Here is a 17,454-nt window from a genome sequence, read left to right as displayed (position 1 = left end):
ATGTGATGCGATGGGGCTGCAGCAGGTGGGAGTGCCCAGAGGCACAGAGCCAGCCAACCTGCAGCGCTGGGGTCTGCACTGGGGTGGATCCTCGAAGCATTTCCAGTGCTGTACGCCTGTGTATGGAAGTGCAGCACTTGTTAAAGACAGTATTTGGCAGGATTTCAACCCAAAACTTCAAGCCAGTCCCAGCTTGCAGGGTGACGATTTGCTGGCGGAGAGCAAACCTGTGCCCCTGTGCTTTGCAGGCGCATGTGGGGCGACGAGCCCCACAACCCCTGGGGATATTGTGGGCAGCTCCTGCGCAGCCTGAGCGGAGCCTCCCAGCCGAGCAGCAGGTCTGCCCCTGCCGTGTGCTTCTCCGGGGGCTTCGCCAGCAAGGGCTTTATTCCATCCTTTCACTGGGTCCATTCACCATCCCCGCCTGCCTCCTCCCCCTCTCCCTGTCCCCTCCCACCCCGCTTGCCGGATCCCCAGCAGTCTCTTGACACCTTGGGGGAAGGCTGGGAGGTGTAACCATCGCCAGCGAGAGAGAGGGAGAGCGAGAGGGAAGGGAGAAGGAAGCCAATAACGTGGAGGTCTAGGAAGGTGGTGGAGTGGGAGGGACGGGACCACTCCTCCGTCGGTGGGACTGCAGATTATTTTGCATGGATTGTTGAAGAGAAAAGGGAGCTGCATTTGTGAAGGAACCAAAAATAAACGGCTCGTTGCTCAGGTAAGTGCAAATGTGAGCTCCCCTGCTCTCATTGTCATGTGGTACATTGATCCCCTGTCCTATTTTGCTTAGTTATATCGGTTTTGATTCTTACTAGGATTATTTGATGCATCAGCTGTATGCTTCAGTTGCTAAAGACTGAACCTCCTGATACGTGTGTGTGTGCATGCGCGTGCATGTGGAAAGATGCCCATTCTCTGAATATACATTGACACAATTTTCCAGCTCTGTGTGGTGTCTCGTTCGAGATGTTATACTACAGCACGCTGTACACACACACACACAAATGGTGTTTGCTGTTAGTGATTTTAAAATCTGTTCATCCATGCGATTATCGAAATAGCAAGACTGTTCAGCTGCTGAAAATTAAAGAGGGGCTCTTAAATCACAGTCTTCATTGGTAGGGGGCTACTTTTCTTTATCCTGAGCCTGACATGTTCAGTATTATGTTTTATAACAAAGCTACATTTAAAGATCAATTCAGCAGTGGTTATTGCATCCAAATTACATGGTTGTCATGGAGATGGTACAGAGAAGCTGAAGTGATATGACTGCATCTGGACTGGAGTGGGGCTTCACTGCTGAGTGAGATCCTGCCTTGCCTCCTGTGTCTTTTTGTCTGTGCTAGGTTACAATTTCTTTTAATCTTGAATGAAGCAGTACTGTATTAGAGGATTTAGAGGTCGAGCTGCTGTGAAGGGTGTGTGTTGCCCCTGGTTGGTGCTGTGTTATTATCGTAATTGTTGTATTAGCATCTGCGTCTCCCTGAATTTCTTTTACAAGTCTGGGGAGGAGGAAGGCATGAGAAGGACAGATAGTTTTCAGAGAACAGCTAGGGCTGGGAGTACTTTCTAAAAAGATGCCTGCCATGCCCACACCTCTCTGCTGGCTCTGGGGGACAAAAGGGAAATGATTCTCTGATTTTAGCCATGTTTATCTTCCATTTTCCTGCCTCAACTTTGAGGATACAAGGAGCCAGTCACCTGCTCATCACTGTATCAGGGGAATGGCGCTTTTTTTTGGTTATTATATTTGTTTTCTTTGCAACTGGTGATATGAATGTGTTGGCAGTTGGGAAAGAAAATCCATCATTTATGAGAATGAAATTTGCCTGCCTAAGGCTAGCTAGAATACAAAGAGTGTATCTGTGGGAAGGGCACGTTATATGTTACAGATGTGTATTTCTCTAGCAGCTGGGAGTAAATCACACTATTGTGCTCATCTTCATTATTTTGGGTGTTAGGCTGGCTTTAGTCAATATTTAATCTGAGCTCATTGTGTGCTCACACAATAAACGCGCGATTTGGAGCCTAACTTTACATCTATAAAATGCTTTGGGAATGCATGTGGCATTGTCTCCATAAATGCATTTTCACCCTTTTCTGTAAGACCAAGCCTATTGTGAGGATGTAAATATAGTAAAAAGCACTGGTGGAAACAAGCCCATCAGAATGGCAGTGTTTCTCTAATTGTATCATTAAACATAAGAGAGAATTAATTCCTAGGATAAACAGAGCTTTGTAGCTGTTGGATCAGGGTGATATTTACATGGAGTTCCAGGCCTCCGTTTTGGTAGCTAGTATTATGGCTTAAATTCCCCCCATGCCAGTAGATGATGTTTTTAGCCAGGATTGTAGCATATTATCATTAGATATTTTTGTATTAAAAATATGCTAAATCCCCATGTCCTTGTCAAATTGTCCATTGCAACCACTCCAAAGTGTGTGATTCAGTTAGGATTTTCTTTAACGTGATTTTTCCTGTACAAGTCCAAGCAAACAATGGATAAAGTCTGAAAGTGGGCGGCTGAGCCCAGAGGGGAAGTCTGAGAGATGGCTGATTCACAAAATGGATGGTTCTCATTTTGTCTCTTCTTTCCCCCTAAAAGTTAGGTACAAGTGGAGTTGAAGTGGGAGGTTTTCCCTGGAGATGCCCTTAGATCTGTGAGGCTGGGAGCCAAGTAGTTCTGAATTAATACTGAGTTTCCTCCTGTTTAAGTGTGTTATCACTCTTCAGTCCACCCTAAGACATGGCTGTATTATTCTCTGGGGAAACTGAGGCTTGGCATGGTCAAGTGACTTTGCCAAGGTGACAGTGGCAGCATCGGGCAGAGGATGCAGGAGCTCTGCCAGCAGGCCTCTTTCTCACCACCAGGCCCATTCAGTATCCAGATGGTGTGGTCCTGTTTGTAGGTGCAGTGGGAGGGTGGTGGTGATGGGAAGCAGTACTGGTTCATGGAGGCTGGGTGGATGGAATAAGGGTACTCTTTGCTGAAGCCACTCATCAGAGCAAGAGGGAGTTGAGCGGTTTTACACCAGCTTCTGTGGTGTGCAGGATGAGGACTCTTTTCTGACCCCACCTACAGGGTAACTGAAATGAAGCCCCCTTTGGTTTCCTCATTGTGAGATCCAGCACATGGCTCTTCATGGAGTTGAAGACTTAGCTCCTGGCAGGAGGTATCCATCATATTTCTTTTCATAGTTGCATCCATCTCTGAGTGTGAAGCCTTTACAGGTGTCTTGGCTTTCCACTCTCCCCACTGGTGCTGCTCACAGCTCATCTTCCATCCTGTAATACCCTGTATTGCTCTTCTTGAGTTCAACCTATAGCTCCATTCCTTCTCTTCCCTCCATCCCATCATCTGACACTTTTTTGTCCCCTTCCTCTATGGGTTTTCTCACTGGTGAAGATCCCTCCACCCGGTGTTGGCGCAAGCTTCAGCCCATGCCATGATCTGTATGTGCTGTGCCCACCACGAGGCACACAGTGCTGAGTATGTCAGGCTACCACGTTAAACGGACTGAAGTGAAGTCTCCTTTGAAGTCTGGAGTGCCTTCTCCATCTGTGGAGTTGCCCTATGTGGTGTCAGTGGTTCTGCCCAAAGCTGGCGTTGGTGTTTGTTCCTAGAAGAAAATGGAAAGGCCTGTTCAGCTCGAACACCTGTGTATGGCCCTGCTGACTTGCTGACTTGCACAGTTTGATGGCGTCGCCAGAAGGATGCTCTCTGGGCTGGGAGGGAGCTGTTGCTACTGCCACCAAAGTGCTGGCTATGGACAGAGTGAATCCCACAGAGGGAAAAGCCTGCTTGGAGGTTGTATACCAGCAGTCACTGGAGTGGGTGATCTGCTGCTGTAAATGGCCACATCTCTTGAGGTTGCTGCTTGCTCTGCTAGTTGACAAAGTCTCTGCCATGGAGACATCTCCTTGCCACATTTGCCGAGGGTGAAAACGGCCTCCTCACTCTTTCAGCAGGGAAATGGCTTTCCCAGGAATGTGCTGGGACAGAGTCCATGTGAGGATCAGTGCATCCAGGCTCTCAGTGGTCAGATGGGTCAAAGAAATGATACCTTCTGCACATGAGGCTCTTGATGCTTCTCTGTGATGGTTATGGTACAGAAATCATAGGTGAGAGGGCCAGGGTCAGTCCTGGCTCCCTCCCTCATTTCCTCTGTGGCTCCAGGGAGGTGGCTGGAAGGCTGGGCTCACTGGTGGAGAGGCACTTGTCCAACCTGGACAGTAGCCACCTGACTCTTCATCCTCACTGCGGTCCCTTTGTCCTCCTGCAGGAGCTCCAGGAGATGAGTGGCTGAGATGCTCAGGGAGGTCCTTCCCTGCAGTCCATAACATGGCTGACCCTGCTGACCATGGGCAGCACCTAGTTCTGGTCAAGTCCCAGGTAGGGACACTAGTGATTCCTTTGTTAGAGCAAATGCTGCTCCTGTCACTGGAGCAGCTCCAGTGCTCCCTCACTTGCACCAGGCAGGGCCAGAGAACCATAAGGAGCTGCAGCCTGAGCAGAGACAGTGCAGCTGAGCTCGAGCCCCTACTTGTGCTCTCCATGCTTTTTCTGGGCCCTGGGTTTCAGCCTGGCACTGGGCACATGGTTTGTTACCTGTCTTCACCACCACTGCTTACATGTCCTCCACTTCTTTCTCTTTCTCCTTCTCATCAACCCACACCCTTCCCTCATGGTTTTTCATCTCTGTGGTACATGAGCCAGTCTTAAAGGGCCTGGCTGGTGGCTGTGGAGGAGGCAGAATTGGCAGGTGGCTCAGGCTGTCTGCTGTAGGTTGTCTGAAGGAACAGTGTGTCCCCATGTCCTAGGCAGGAGTCATGTTTGCACTGGGACCCAGAAAAGGCCACACCTGAAGGCGCCTCCCAGTGCCACTTTGAGGTGTCCCATGCAATCTGGTCAGGGTGTCCCCTTTGTGGTACCACCAGCTCAGGAAGGCATTGCTCCATCTCATCCTAGGTCCTCTTCTTCTCTGAGGCATCCTGAATGGCTCCCAGCAAAGGTAACGTTGGTGGGATGCCCCGTTGTTGCCAGCTGTCTTGAGATGCCTCATCAGGGCTCAGGGAAGGGGCAATGTTTCCTTTCAAGCAGGATGGGCATGGGATTCATCCCAGGATTTTCTGCCTTCCTCTACAGCATGGGGCGTGGTTTGGTTCCTAGGATCATCTCCCAAAGGCCCCACTGTGGCAAAGTGCTAGACCACTGGTTTTGTATCTTCTGCTCTCCAGCTGAGACACCTTAGCATCATGGAGCTCCTTGGTTTCCTGGAGTTTAAGTGTGTAGTGAGTGTGGCAGGAAGTGTGTTGGGGACAGGACCACTCTGTGATCTTCTGGATGAAGTGTTTTATGGACTGTGGGGCTCACAGCTGGATTTGGTGGCTTGTGCGGTCACTTCCCATTCTGTATCTCCCTTCCAGGCAATGCAGCTGAGGTCCTCATCCCTCTGTGGCCTTTCTGTGGCTCTGCCATGGAGAACCAGCAGCCCCCCTCAAAAGACAAAACCTGCAGGTCTGCATTAGGAGAGTAAATCCCTGTGCTGCCCCCTTTTTGGGAGGTGGAGCATGTGCCTCTGAGCTCTCCAGATCAGCATCGAGCAGAAAAACTTACATCAGACCCAGGTGACTGATACGCTTACAGTTCACCAACTGTACTGAAAAACCCAGAGAAAATGATGTGAACTCAGCTACCTCTCTAGCTTCTCCTCCTCTGTGTGACAGTTGTCTCTCTATTATTTTCTTGGTATATGAAAACAAATCTGACGCAAATACTTTTTTATTTTAAATCCTTAAGAAAGTGTAATATTGTAAGGAAATGCTGTAATACCAATTTGAAGGGTTTCAAATTTTGTTTTCAATTTTTCTTTTCTGTATTTGCTTACATGCTCCAAAGTCAAAGCATAAAGCTCAGTTCTTGCAACATTTTTTTTCTCGCTTTGAGTTTTTTTTTAAATCCAGCTCTTCAGTGGTTTCAGCACAAACACATCACAAATCTAGGTAAGATTTAGGTGACCTATAATTGCAATTTTTGGCCCGTGAACAATTTTTCCAAAAAAATTCACATGGTTCTGGGAAAGAGCCTCATGAGGCGGAGAGGAAGTTCCCTGTGGTACCTTCTTACCTCCTTCCAGCACCTGATCTGGAGCTGGATGGTCTGAGACCAGCTTGGAGAAACATCTACATGCTGCTCTACACAAAACAGGACCTGCTGACTGTAACGTCCTCCACAGCAAGCCCCAGTCCCGCTTGCAGAGGTCTCTGCCCACTCTGTTCAGGGCCACTTGATGTTGGCTGGTGTTGGACACATACAGGAGGAGAGGATGGCACGTTCTTCAGTCCACCCACAGCCTCTCCCTGTTGCATGTCCTGAAGCAGTGTTGTTTCCCACCACACGTCCTGGCAGATGGATTTTGCAGACTTGGATGTGATCTGCACCACTCCCAACTCAGAGCTTACCTTATGTGAGGCTCTGCTCCTGCCAGGCTCTGCATGTTTGCTTCTCAAAAGGGCACTGGGTACCCAGAGAGTGGAAGTGGATCGAGGCGGACTAGGACCCTGGTATTTCAGGCACTTTCTAGGAATAAAAGCAGCCAGGCTATGGACACAGCCTACCCAAGCCGGACACAGGCACAGGGGGAACAGAGGTGGTTTCTGGCCAGAAGGGGTTACATGTTGCAGGGGGATTCTGCTAAATTAAAAATATGTATTTGTCTTTGCTGGTACAACAGAAGCTAGGGGAGCAGGCAAGAGAAAAGTGAGAAAGCTTTATTTAATTAGATTATGAGGCCCCAAAGGCTTCAGACTCATAGAAAAAAAGAAATATTTTTGTAATTGAGGATGAGGTTTCTTCCAAATGCAGCTTTAATGAGTATTTAGGTTTTATCTCATAAGTTAGAAACACCAGACAAAGGCAGCTATTTGAGCCACCCCTCACCAGAGTCTTGAGCTTGCTGAAGCAGGAGCCGGTTGCCTGCAGCTGGGAGTGTTAACCTGCCTTTTGAGAAAAGGGAATCCTGTGTCCTTTCAAGGCTGTTTATCCAGGTCTCTTGGTATTCTCTCTCCGTTAAAGCTCTCTTTCTTCCCCAGGTCCCAGGAGGCAGCTTTCTCCATTGCATAGGTGTGGAAACTGAGGCAGCAAATAATCACAGGGTTGGTTTTCCTCCCAGAAGTAGAGAGACGTAATTTGCTGCAGCAGCTGAGGCAATTTCCTTTGATGGGTCCTTCCTAGGGGCTGGTGGGATGTGTGCATGGTACAGTTGGCCCATGGCCTCACTGTGGCCTGACGGTGGCCTTTGTTGGGTGGCCACACAGAGGGACTGGCTGGTTCTGCGCTGCCCTGACCCCTGCCTAGTGCTGCTGTCTGTCTTTGCCCTGAGCAGCGAGCCAGTGACAGACATGGCAGCAGAAACAGGGTGTTCCTGACCCACATCTGGCCTGTTTCCCTGAACTGGGATGGGGTGTGGGAGCTGCTGAGCTGAGACACCCTCAGCCACTCCCTGTCTGGACTTTGGAGTGCTGGACTGGGCTGGGGTGTACTGGGCTGAGCTGGGATGGGGTGCGTTTAGGGTCCCAAACCCCAAGGCTTCACTGCTGGTCTGCAGTGTCCTTTGCTCTCAGGCCCAGCCGTGAGCCCCTGCCAAGGAGTGTGCTGGTAGGGCTGGGGGTGGGGGGGCTCAGGTCACCTGAAGAGCCACTGCTACCAAGAAACTCTTTCTGCAGCTGTCCATGCCATGCCCTACCGCTCTGCTCCTTCCCGCCCTGAGAAATGAAGCCTCCTCTCTCCCAGACCTGCTGCCCCTACTTGTCATTAAACCCGCAGCCTTGTCAGCCTCCCTGTGCCCCCCAGCCAGGCAGGAGCTGGGGCACATGGCCACTCTCATCTGGGATGTCTTGAGCCCAGCCTTTCAAAACAAAAAAACATCCCACCTGCCTGTCAGTCCAGCCCTCGGTTTTAGGCTCCATTTAATTTGAAGTTGTTTTGAATGGATTAAGGCAGGTAATGAGCAGTTTTAAGACACAGCTCATCCTGTGTTACAGGGAGAATTTCTGAGGTGCACAGAAGTGCCTATCTGCAAGGTATTGAAAGCCTCTGCTAATAATTTATTAGCCCTTTATTAACTATTTACAAATGTGCTTTATTATAAAGTATGACCTTTTAATTTGCACCCCTCCTCCTCCCCTCCACTGGGGGGTCCTTGCCCTTGGTTGCTCCTCATGGGCAGCTGCCAACCCCCGAGGAGCATCCATGCCCACCGCAGCCATGGAGCCCATCATGTACCACTTTTGCCCGGGGCAGTGCCTGCTCCTGCAGGTGCTTTCCAGTGTCCATGACGTGCACCCGAGCGCAGTGCACGTCCAGCTAGGACTGCCTCTGGCACGGCACCTTGCAGTGTGAGGCATGGGACACTAGGATGGGCATTATCCCTCACTGCCAAATCATAAGATTGTTTTAAAAGAGCAAGAGATTTTTATTCCAAACTTTTGGAGCTGCCTTCGTTTGCCACTCTGAGCTCTGGTGTTTTTCAGGCTTCCTCTGCAGTCTTTTCAATTTTCTGTGCTAGCTGGGTGTTCAGATGTGGCTTCAGGAAGTTTGGATTTCCCATGTGCACCCAGTGTGGGAACTGTGACGATGTCAAGGAGGTGGCTCTGCATTGCCTGGTGGAGTGTTGGACCAGAGCTGCGTGGGAGCAGAGTAACAACCCTAGGTGAAATGCCGGAGACTTGTATGTGCAGTATCACAGCAAAAGCACAGCATGATAGCAACACCTAAAATGCAGATGTGTTACTATTACTGTCATCAGACCAAGAGAGAAGGAAAGAGGCCATAAAAATTATAGCAGGTCCTGGTAGATCTAGGGAACGACCCTCTAGCAGAAACCTGTGCTTTAATGACCTAGATTTTTTTTATAAACACAAGCAAAATGGTAGGGAATCCACTGCTCTCCAGATAACAGCAAACCATAAGGAGTGCACGTTGGTGACACTGTCCCTTTAATTTTGCATGCTATAAAAATCAGAGATTCCCAGTCTCAGTCATAAGATGTCCAGCTTGCACAGTTGTCTCAGGCTGCATGTTTCCACAGCAAGCTTAACTGCCACTCCTCTTGTGCCACTATGTCACTGGGTCATCTGATGAACCAGGCTGAACAGCATTCATCTCCTGAACCTTTATTTCATCTTTACAACACACTTACTTTTGGCAGGCCCCTCTGGCCTCTCTGTGCATCAGTGAAGACTCAGTCCAGGATGTAATTCATCTGTTCCCAAAATCATTGTCTGATGCCTAAATGTAATGATGTCTAAGGAGCAGGAGAAAAGCCCAGAGAACTCTGTACTTTAAAAAAGCCCACTAAGAGGCAAAATGACCTAATGCAGTCTGGTGTAGCAACTCTTCTGTAGCCTTGTCACAAGACCTAGTGCAGGGTTGGGAGACTGGGAGATCCTCTGGCTCCTAGAGCAGGTATAGTTAAAACAGTGCACTGTCCTGATGCAATTATGTCAACCTGATAGTGCTTTTTGCTCTTCTTATAATTCCTTTGAGGAGAAGAAACAGCCCTGCCTTTATAAGGCACCTTTACATTAGTGTAGGAGCATGCCTATTAGAGCTATAGTCCTTCATCAGGAAAATCACATTCCTATTGGGGTGGTTATCCAGCACATCCATTAAGGGCAGATCAAGCCTTTGCACAGAAGCTGCAAAATGGCTCCATCAGGTACTTGGTATTACTTTCTGGGCAACTTAGTTTTCAGAACGAGTCAGCTTCAACATTTCATGATGCTCATGCATCCATGTTTAGGGAAGCCAGTTCTGGTTGTGTCAGAAAGTGATGTTCCTGGGGGCTGTTGCTCTCAGGGTCCTCACAAAATCAACTGTTCCAAAAATGGAGAAACTTACTCAAAAAAAAAATCTCACTGATTCTTTCTGAAGCACCTGTTTTCTCAAAATGAAAACGCAGCAATGCAAGCTGGATCTGCTTTGAACTGTCTGTGAGGAGGAAGAAGCAGCCTTGCAGGTTTCAGGAAGGTGTGTTCCCTAGTCATTAGCTGCACTGTAAAAGCAGAAGCCTGTCTGTGGAGCGCTGCGTGCAGAGAAGTGTTTGCAGCTTAAACATGGTCAGCAGTGCTGGGCGGGAGGCTCATCTTCTAAAAGTAGGTGTCTGCAACATAGACATCAGCAGCTGAGATTGCTGTCCCAGGCTCTGAACACCAGAGTGTATTTTGCTAGCCAGTGAACACCAAAGTGTATTTTTCCGGTTGTAACGCAGACTTCTAGTACAGATCAGATGCAGTCTTTCTGCTGACTCTGAAGAGGGCCTGGGGTCTGAGCTCAGCTGGAGACGTCTACATGTGGGTAGATGAGTCCCATTCAAAGTGCTTTCCCATGTGTTCCAGCAAGTTCTGGTACAGTCAAGTTCTGACTAGCATCTCCTGTTGCCATGTTAAAAGATAATGATAACTTAACCACATCTTAATGGAGCAGTGAAATCCTGCTTTTCTTTTAGTGGCTCCATCCCAGTCTGTAAGTTCTGGAAATAAATATGCAATTATCTTTTCAGTCATTTCATTGACTCTGCACCCTGCAGACTGCAGTCTGAGAGACTGAGCTAGACAGGCAACACATTATTACATAGGTGTGATACACCAATCAGAAATGTAGGTGGGCCCCAGATCTTTCTTCTTAAGTTTTCACTCAAGATCCTGGGGGAAAGGACATACACTTTTGCCAGCAATCAGTATAAGCATGACTCCTCCAAGGTGGAAGAATGATAAACTGTCAATGCCTCCTTGGTGCTCTACAGCCAATAGACAGTTTTCAGAAATTCAGTGATCATCTGTTTACATTTGGAAGAGGAGAATTTATTTAACCCACACTTCCTTTGTAGGAATGTTTCCTGCAGTTTTGAAAGGGAAGGTGGAATTTTTGGGCTAAACCAAAGAAAAAATGGCCTTCTGCAGAACTAGTGAGCTTATAAGTTGAGTATTCACTAGGGAAAGGGCTAATGTTCACATCCTAGTCTGAGAGGAGATGATTTTCCTAGAGCACTGTCCTCTCTCTTCCCCTGTAGTCGCTTCCTGTCTCCAGTTTGCTTCCCAAATGTCTTGATTTGGTCCTGGTCACTTATTAAAGTCCCTTCATATTAGATCTTGTTTTCTCAGGCTGCTCCTTGCAGGTCCTCTGGGCAAACATGCCCAAGTGGAGCAGCTGGCTTCAGTGGAAATGCCACGTTTCATGCCCTGACACCCTGCAATGTTAGGCAGTGAAGATTCAGCCCTGTTGGCTGTCAGAAAACCTTGGCTGAGTCTGTGTTCTCAAGCCAAATAAGTGCATCTCAGTCTGATTCAGGTGAAGGAAGCTGTTCTTTCTTTCCTTCACAGGGATGAAAATAGAAAATCCCCACTGCTGTGAGAGTTAACCAACTGTTTCCCTCACAGATGGGCTTGGTTGTCTCACCTTAGGTCCAAAGTGGACACTAGTTGATCCCATTTTAGGCTTTGCTTGCTGAAGTCAGTTGGAGGGCTTAGTCCTATTTGGACAATTTCCTGGCCTTCTCCAGACGTCTTTTCGAGACTTGATGCTTTCTGGGCCTGAACAGCAGTCAAGATATGTGCTACCTAGTCATGGATGCCTTGGTACCAATGCTCTTGGTTTGGTGGCCAGCTGGAAATTCAAGTTGGCCAGGTTGGCTTGGTGGCACTTAGTAGCATCTAACAGTCTTGAACCAGTCTACATAGGAGTCTCAAGGACATGGGGACCAAAGTGGTGTGCTGGTGTGGCCTGGAGACTGCAGAGCAGTGCTGACAAGAGGAAAACATGCCTGATTGATAGAGCAGGGGTAGCTGTTTAGAGGCCAGGGCTGAGTCTTTGTTAGTGAAACAAGGACTGTTCCTCTCTGCCAAAGGAGCCTAGTTCCCCTCCTCACAAAGAAGAGACTGAAGGTTATTCCTTTTTCTTTTGAGATGGTCCAGGATGGAAAGGCATACCTTGTGAGGTGTCTGTAGATGTATATAATGACATCCCCAATGCTTGTTGTCCTCTTCCTCCAAGGAAGATCCTCTCTCTGGTCCTCTAGCTTCCATAGTGACTGTCCCATTCACACTAATGCCATCAGGTTGTTCCTGATGGTTCCCTATGGATGAAGGACTTGCCAGTCCGCCTGCATGAACATAGACCTTACCCTTCACAGAGGAGCGTTATGTGGAGAGAAGGGAGATTTCACAATCTCACCGACAATTGAGGAGTTATCTGGTGTTACACAGTGCTGCACATCAGCTTTGGGCACCGACAGCTGGGTTCAATACAGCTGCCTGATATTAACAGCCACAAATCATCTCATCTTTCCTGACAAGTTTGGGAGATGCTCAGGAAGATCTTGTTCCCTGCAAGGCTGTCCGGATCACACTGAGATTCCAAAGAGCCCAAAGCCAGTGCCCCACCATCACTGCACATTTCTGGGCATCTGGACTCCTGGTGCTGCTGTCTTCAAACAGCTTGTCTACCCATTTATTTGGACAGAGCATCTCTGTAAAGATCTGGTATCTTACTAGTCCTCTACTCAGTTCTAGTTCCTAGTCAGGAAAGGATTTCTCCTGTATCCCCAAATGAGAGGTTTACTGATGTATTGGAGTGTGAAAGGAAGTCTACCTCCCTTCCAAAACTCCCATTTCATTCTGCAGTAGTGGTCTCCATCACACTGGATGTTTCTCTTAGTGGGAAAGCATGATGGGCTTGCCTGCTGCCTCCTGAAATCTTGCTAGGGTCTTGATGGTGTGGCAGGAATTCCCTTTTCTGGGGTCAGTGTCAGCTGCCAGCCCTGTTCTATTATTTTGAGTACTGGGAGAATGTGGGGAGGGAGGATCAAAGCAAGGGGAGGAAAAAAGGGGGGAAGAAGGCTGTTTCCATTCATGGGTTATGGGAAGCAGTTACAGCTTTTGTGGACTTTTATAGAAGGTAACCCTGGCTGTAGGGAAAGCTGGGTTTTAATGAATTACAATGCTGCACGGAACTGCATGGAAAGGCCCCATAAACAGCCTGTTTTTATAATAAAACCTACAGGCAACCAGGACAGGAGCCCGGTTTACAGCTGCCTGAACTATAAAGCTCCCCCTCAAGAGAAGGTGAGAAGCAGAGCAGATAGGCAAATGTGAGGATGGAGGCAGCTCTGAGGTGAGCTATGAAATGCTGCTGTTCACAGCCAAAGAGGGATAAGGTTTGTCTGGAAGTTTCCTTTGAAAATGCCTATCTTGAACAACATGGACTGATTACGAGCTGTTTGTTCTGCACTAATGCAAGGTTTGAGCCACTGGGACCCACCTGCTGCCCAGACAGACACCCTGCTCTCAAGCTCTTTTCTGAGCTGCAGGAGCTGCCTGAAGATACGGTGCCAGGACACAGAAAGCCTTTTCCCCTGCCTTTGCTCCCGTGCCAGAAAAGGGGTGGTAGGGATCCTTGCACATCCAGGAGTCTTTTGGTGTCCTTGTGACCTGCCTTTACATCTGTAGGCTTTACATCTGTGCCTCAGGCTTATGGCCTTGAGCTCCTGTAGCAAACAACAACCTTGGCAAGATCCATTTAGTGAGGAGCATCATCTTGCAGAGTCAGAAATGACAGCCCTATGGGAGCTGCCCTTCTCCTCCTTCCCCCAGGATGCAGTAGAAATTTGCCCTCTGCTGGGGTTGCTTTCCACCCTCGTCAGGATCTCTATCTCATGCGGGACCAGAAATGACACCACACACCAATATGATGATCAAATCGTTCCTGTTTATTCTCTGATTCTGGTTACATTTTATAGTATTCTAAGTTCTGTACACATGTGGTTATCTGACTCCTAATAGGCTGCATACATTGTTCAGGCGTGTCTACAAGCATTTACATTGGTTAATTATATTTGTGTAAATAAAGCCCAAAACTTGTCAAAACTTCTTTCATCTATATCTTTGTTCTGCACAAACTGGTACACTTCTGCTGACCATAGCAACTCCTTCTTTGCTGACCACAGGTGCTCGTTCTTTTGCTGTCTGTTGCTAACTTTGTCTTCAGCCCTGTACTTTCCCATCCACATTCTTTTTCACTGACTTCTCCTTCAGCCTTGTGTGTTTCAGTCTACATTCTTTTCCCATCAGCTTTGTATCCCTATCTGCATGCTTTCTGCATTAGCTCCATCTAATGCAGCCCAGACCCCTACAGCCCTCCTTTGGTGTTCCGTCCCTGGAGGCTCCTGCTTCTCTCTGAGCCACAGGACGATTCCTGTGAATCACAGTGATTTTCTGCAGGTGCAGCCTGTGGGAAGCCTTGCAAGGTCTCCAAGGGGGTCAAGGCTTGCTTCTGCAGTAGCAGAAGTGGTAGAGACCCTGCTGGCTGCTCTATCATTGATAGGATCTTTGTCCTCCCATAGTCAAACCTGGAAGGCCTAGATGGGTTTTTAAAGGAGTCTGTTCCAGGAAGATTACAGGCCCTAGAATTGAGGGATGTTCAGGTCCATGTTCATCAGCCTCCTGGACCTTCTGTCTCAAGCTTATGCTTCTCCTGGGGAACACATAAACTCACGGTCCCTATGCTTTGGTCCATTTTTTTGCAGAAGCTTAAACTCCTCTTACCACCTCACCAAGAAGTAAAGTGATGTTGCAGTCTAGGCTTTCACCCCCTTAGGCTTGAGACCATTACCCTGTTTCCCCTGTGAAGAGAACAATCAGGTTTGCCTGGTGCATGCACGGGGCTAGAGGAAGGCTCAGTGTACAAAGTGCTGGGTAGCCAAGTTGTCAGTTCAAAGAAAGAAACATGAAAAATGCTAAGTATATTCTTTTATTTCCCCCCTTTGAGCAACTGTGAAAGAGTGCAAACAGGGAAGCTGTTAAGGATTTTATTGTTTTCTATAAGCAAAAAACTGCCATTGTTTCCCCAACATGAAGTTTTGCAGGTGTCATTTGGATCTGAATGTGTACTAATTGCTCTGGGGACTTTAATAAAAATTCAAAATAAGGAGCTGTAGGATTTGACTTCAAGAAAAAGTATGTTCCATGCACAGTGATTTCTGATTACCCAAAGGCTCTTTTTTTAGCATGTAGCTGGTTTATTTTAGTCTGTGGGATATGTTTTATCCACAGCCTCTTCTACATTGGAAGTGAAGGATATAGGACCTGCAGTTTAAACTGTCAGTGATGGATGGAAACCACCAGGACAGTATATTGCCCACGAGCAATGGCTGCCAGTACCCCAGGGGCTCTGTAAAGCATAACACTAGCTAGTGCTCACGTTTCCTTGTTAAGCCATGTTTTCTTTCAGCCCAGGTGAGTGCTGGCATGCAGTGGCACCCAGTCAGGAGAACTGGTACACTGGCTCTGGCACGGGCAGGCTGGTCCTGGTGACTTCCACAGCACTGCACTGGCCCTTGTCTACCCCAAGCCCCTCCCTGACAGCAAGACTTGGGGATGTGAGTTGGAGCAGAGTACACAGACCTGAAACCCCATGGTGGGTGTCCAGTCTCTCCCCATCTCACTCCTTCCAGCCCTCCCATCCCAGGGCACAGAGCAGCGCTTTTCTACCAGCTTTCCAGGAGAGGAAGAACTACAGGGTTGAATGATTTGCCTTGTCTCAGAAAGGCTGTTGCAAAGCAGGGAACCGAAGGATGGGATGGGTTTCTCAAGTCACAATCCGAGACTATAACTAAAACTGCCAGAATCCCTCTTAGACAACCTCAGACAGATGGATCTCATCTGGACCGTCAGAGGGAAGGGCATCTCCATGGACCCATGGACACTGGAAGGGGACACAGCCCCACCTGAACCAAGACATCAACTCTTAGCTGTTACACAGGATGGGTATTTTAGTCACAGATGCCCTCCACTAGATGTTGTAGGACCTCTTCTGGTGGAGCCAGCAGGTGCTGGAAGCACAGGGAAGGGCTTCATAGAGTAGTGTCAAAGATAGCATGGTCAGAGGAACAGTAAAGGGAAAACAGAGAGTACTGCATCCCTCAAGCTCTGCCCACTTTCTTCTTTATCCTGCCTTGGAGTAGCACCTTTGAAATAATCAGTGTCTGGCTGAGACCTCAGCCCAGCCCTGCTCCTGAGACCCTAGTCTTCAGCAGAGGTGTTGCAGGTGAGTTAGAGCTTGGTGTCATCAGGAAGGGACTCGTGTACAGAACAGAGGATGCTGTACAGAACAGTTCGGTGCTGTATAAATCTTTTGTGTGCGCACATCTTGAGTTCACTATGCAGTGCTGCTTTCCCTATCTCCAGACTGTAGTAGAGTAATAGAAGTAATAGAGAAAATCCAAAGAAAGATAGACAGAATGTTCAAGAGGGTGGAGGAGCTGTCTCATGAGAACAGGCTAAGAAGGTAGGAACACAGTCTGTAGTTTCTGAGAGGAGAGGTTGAGAAGTGATATGATTGAGGTCTTCAAAATCATATAAAAACAAGCCTCTAGCCCATGGGAGAAATAAATGAGGATTTTCACAATGAGAATGGTAACAGGTTTTTATTTTTAGCCATGCTGAAAGGGCAGAGGTCGAAGCAGAGACATAAAAGGGAGGAGATGTACTTCAAAGGGAAGAACCGTGCCTGTGATTTCTCCATCTCTGTACTGGTTTACCTCCTCAGAGAAATCTTGTTGTGCCCGTGCACACACACTCCACTAAGGGTAATGTGTTGCACCCACATTTTGCCCACCGGTGAGCTGGGTCATAAAAGCGCATCTGTTCCTGTTCACCAGCCACATTATGGATGGGATCACCAGTGTGTAGATCAAATACGTGGTTTATCACAACAGAGGATGTTACTGTAGGCATTTTAGTCCAAGGAGTTCAAGGGCTTTCTCCAACAAGAGTGACCAAGGGAATTTTTAAGTTCTTATAATACCCAAGCCAGATGCCCATACTCATTAGTGTTTCCCTCTCTAAGGAAAAGAGAAGGCAATCATAGCAGGCTGGCTGTAAGGCAGACGGGGATGAGGCCCCTGTCTGCATGTGTCAGTAGTGCCTGTGTGTCTGCATGGCATGGTTTGCATCAAGGAAAGGGGCCAAGCTGGAAACATCTGCCTGTTGAGTCTTTCTGAATTCTGCTGAAGAATTCTCCTGCCATGAAAGATGCCACCTAAAATTCCTTTTCACTCCTGAAAAAAGAGGATGGAAGGTGTCTTTTAGAAACCAACACCTTGAGAAATCTGTAGCCACTTTGCAATGGCCTGGAATGGGGTCCTGGGACATAGACAGTGCCACAGAGGTCTGCATATCATGGTGGTCAGCAAATGAGATGTCAGGGCCGTGCTTCCTGTCCCGAGAATGAAAATTACTTAGAAAGAGTAGGATTAAGGGTTCCTGACCTGGGTGTCTGAGTGTGTGGGTCTGGTGATTGCTCAGAGGATGGAGATCTTGAGATGCTCCTGGCTGAATATGTCTATGCTGTATTCACATTACACTGAGCAAAGCGCATCCTGTGGGGTTTTCTCAGGCTG

At 48.0% G+C, this 17,454-nt stretch overlaps 1 protein-coding gene across 3 annotated transcripts in view; it reads left to right on the top strand.

Annotated features, from left to right (window-relative positions):
* The first annotated feature begins 497 nt into the window (after positions 1 to 497).
* PSD2 (pleckstrin and Sec7 domain containing 2) overlaps positions 498 to 17,454 on the top strand; it is a 68,898-nt gene continuing 51,941 nt past the window's right edge. For all 3 annotated transcript variants that reach the window (XM_074916079.1, XM_074916077.1, XM_074916078.1), the window contains exon 1: positions 498 to 715. The gene's annotated coding sequence lies outside the window, so the exon portion shown is untranslated. The remainder of the gene's footprint in view (positions 716 to 17,454) is intronic.

This window comes from Athene noctua, chromosome 12, assembly GCF_965140245.1.
Source record: "Athene noctua chromosome 12, bAthNoc1.hap1.1, whole genome shotgun sequence".
In the NCBI taxonomy this organism is placed as follows: domain Eukaryota; kingdom Metazoa; phylum Chordata; class Aves; order Strigiformes; family Strigidae; genus Athene; species Athene noctua.
Note: the sequence above shows the minus strand (reverse complement) of the source record. Positions and strands in the feature narration are given on the sequence as shown.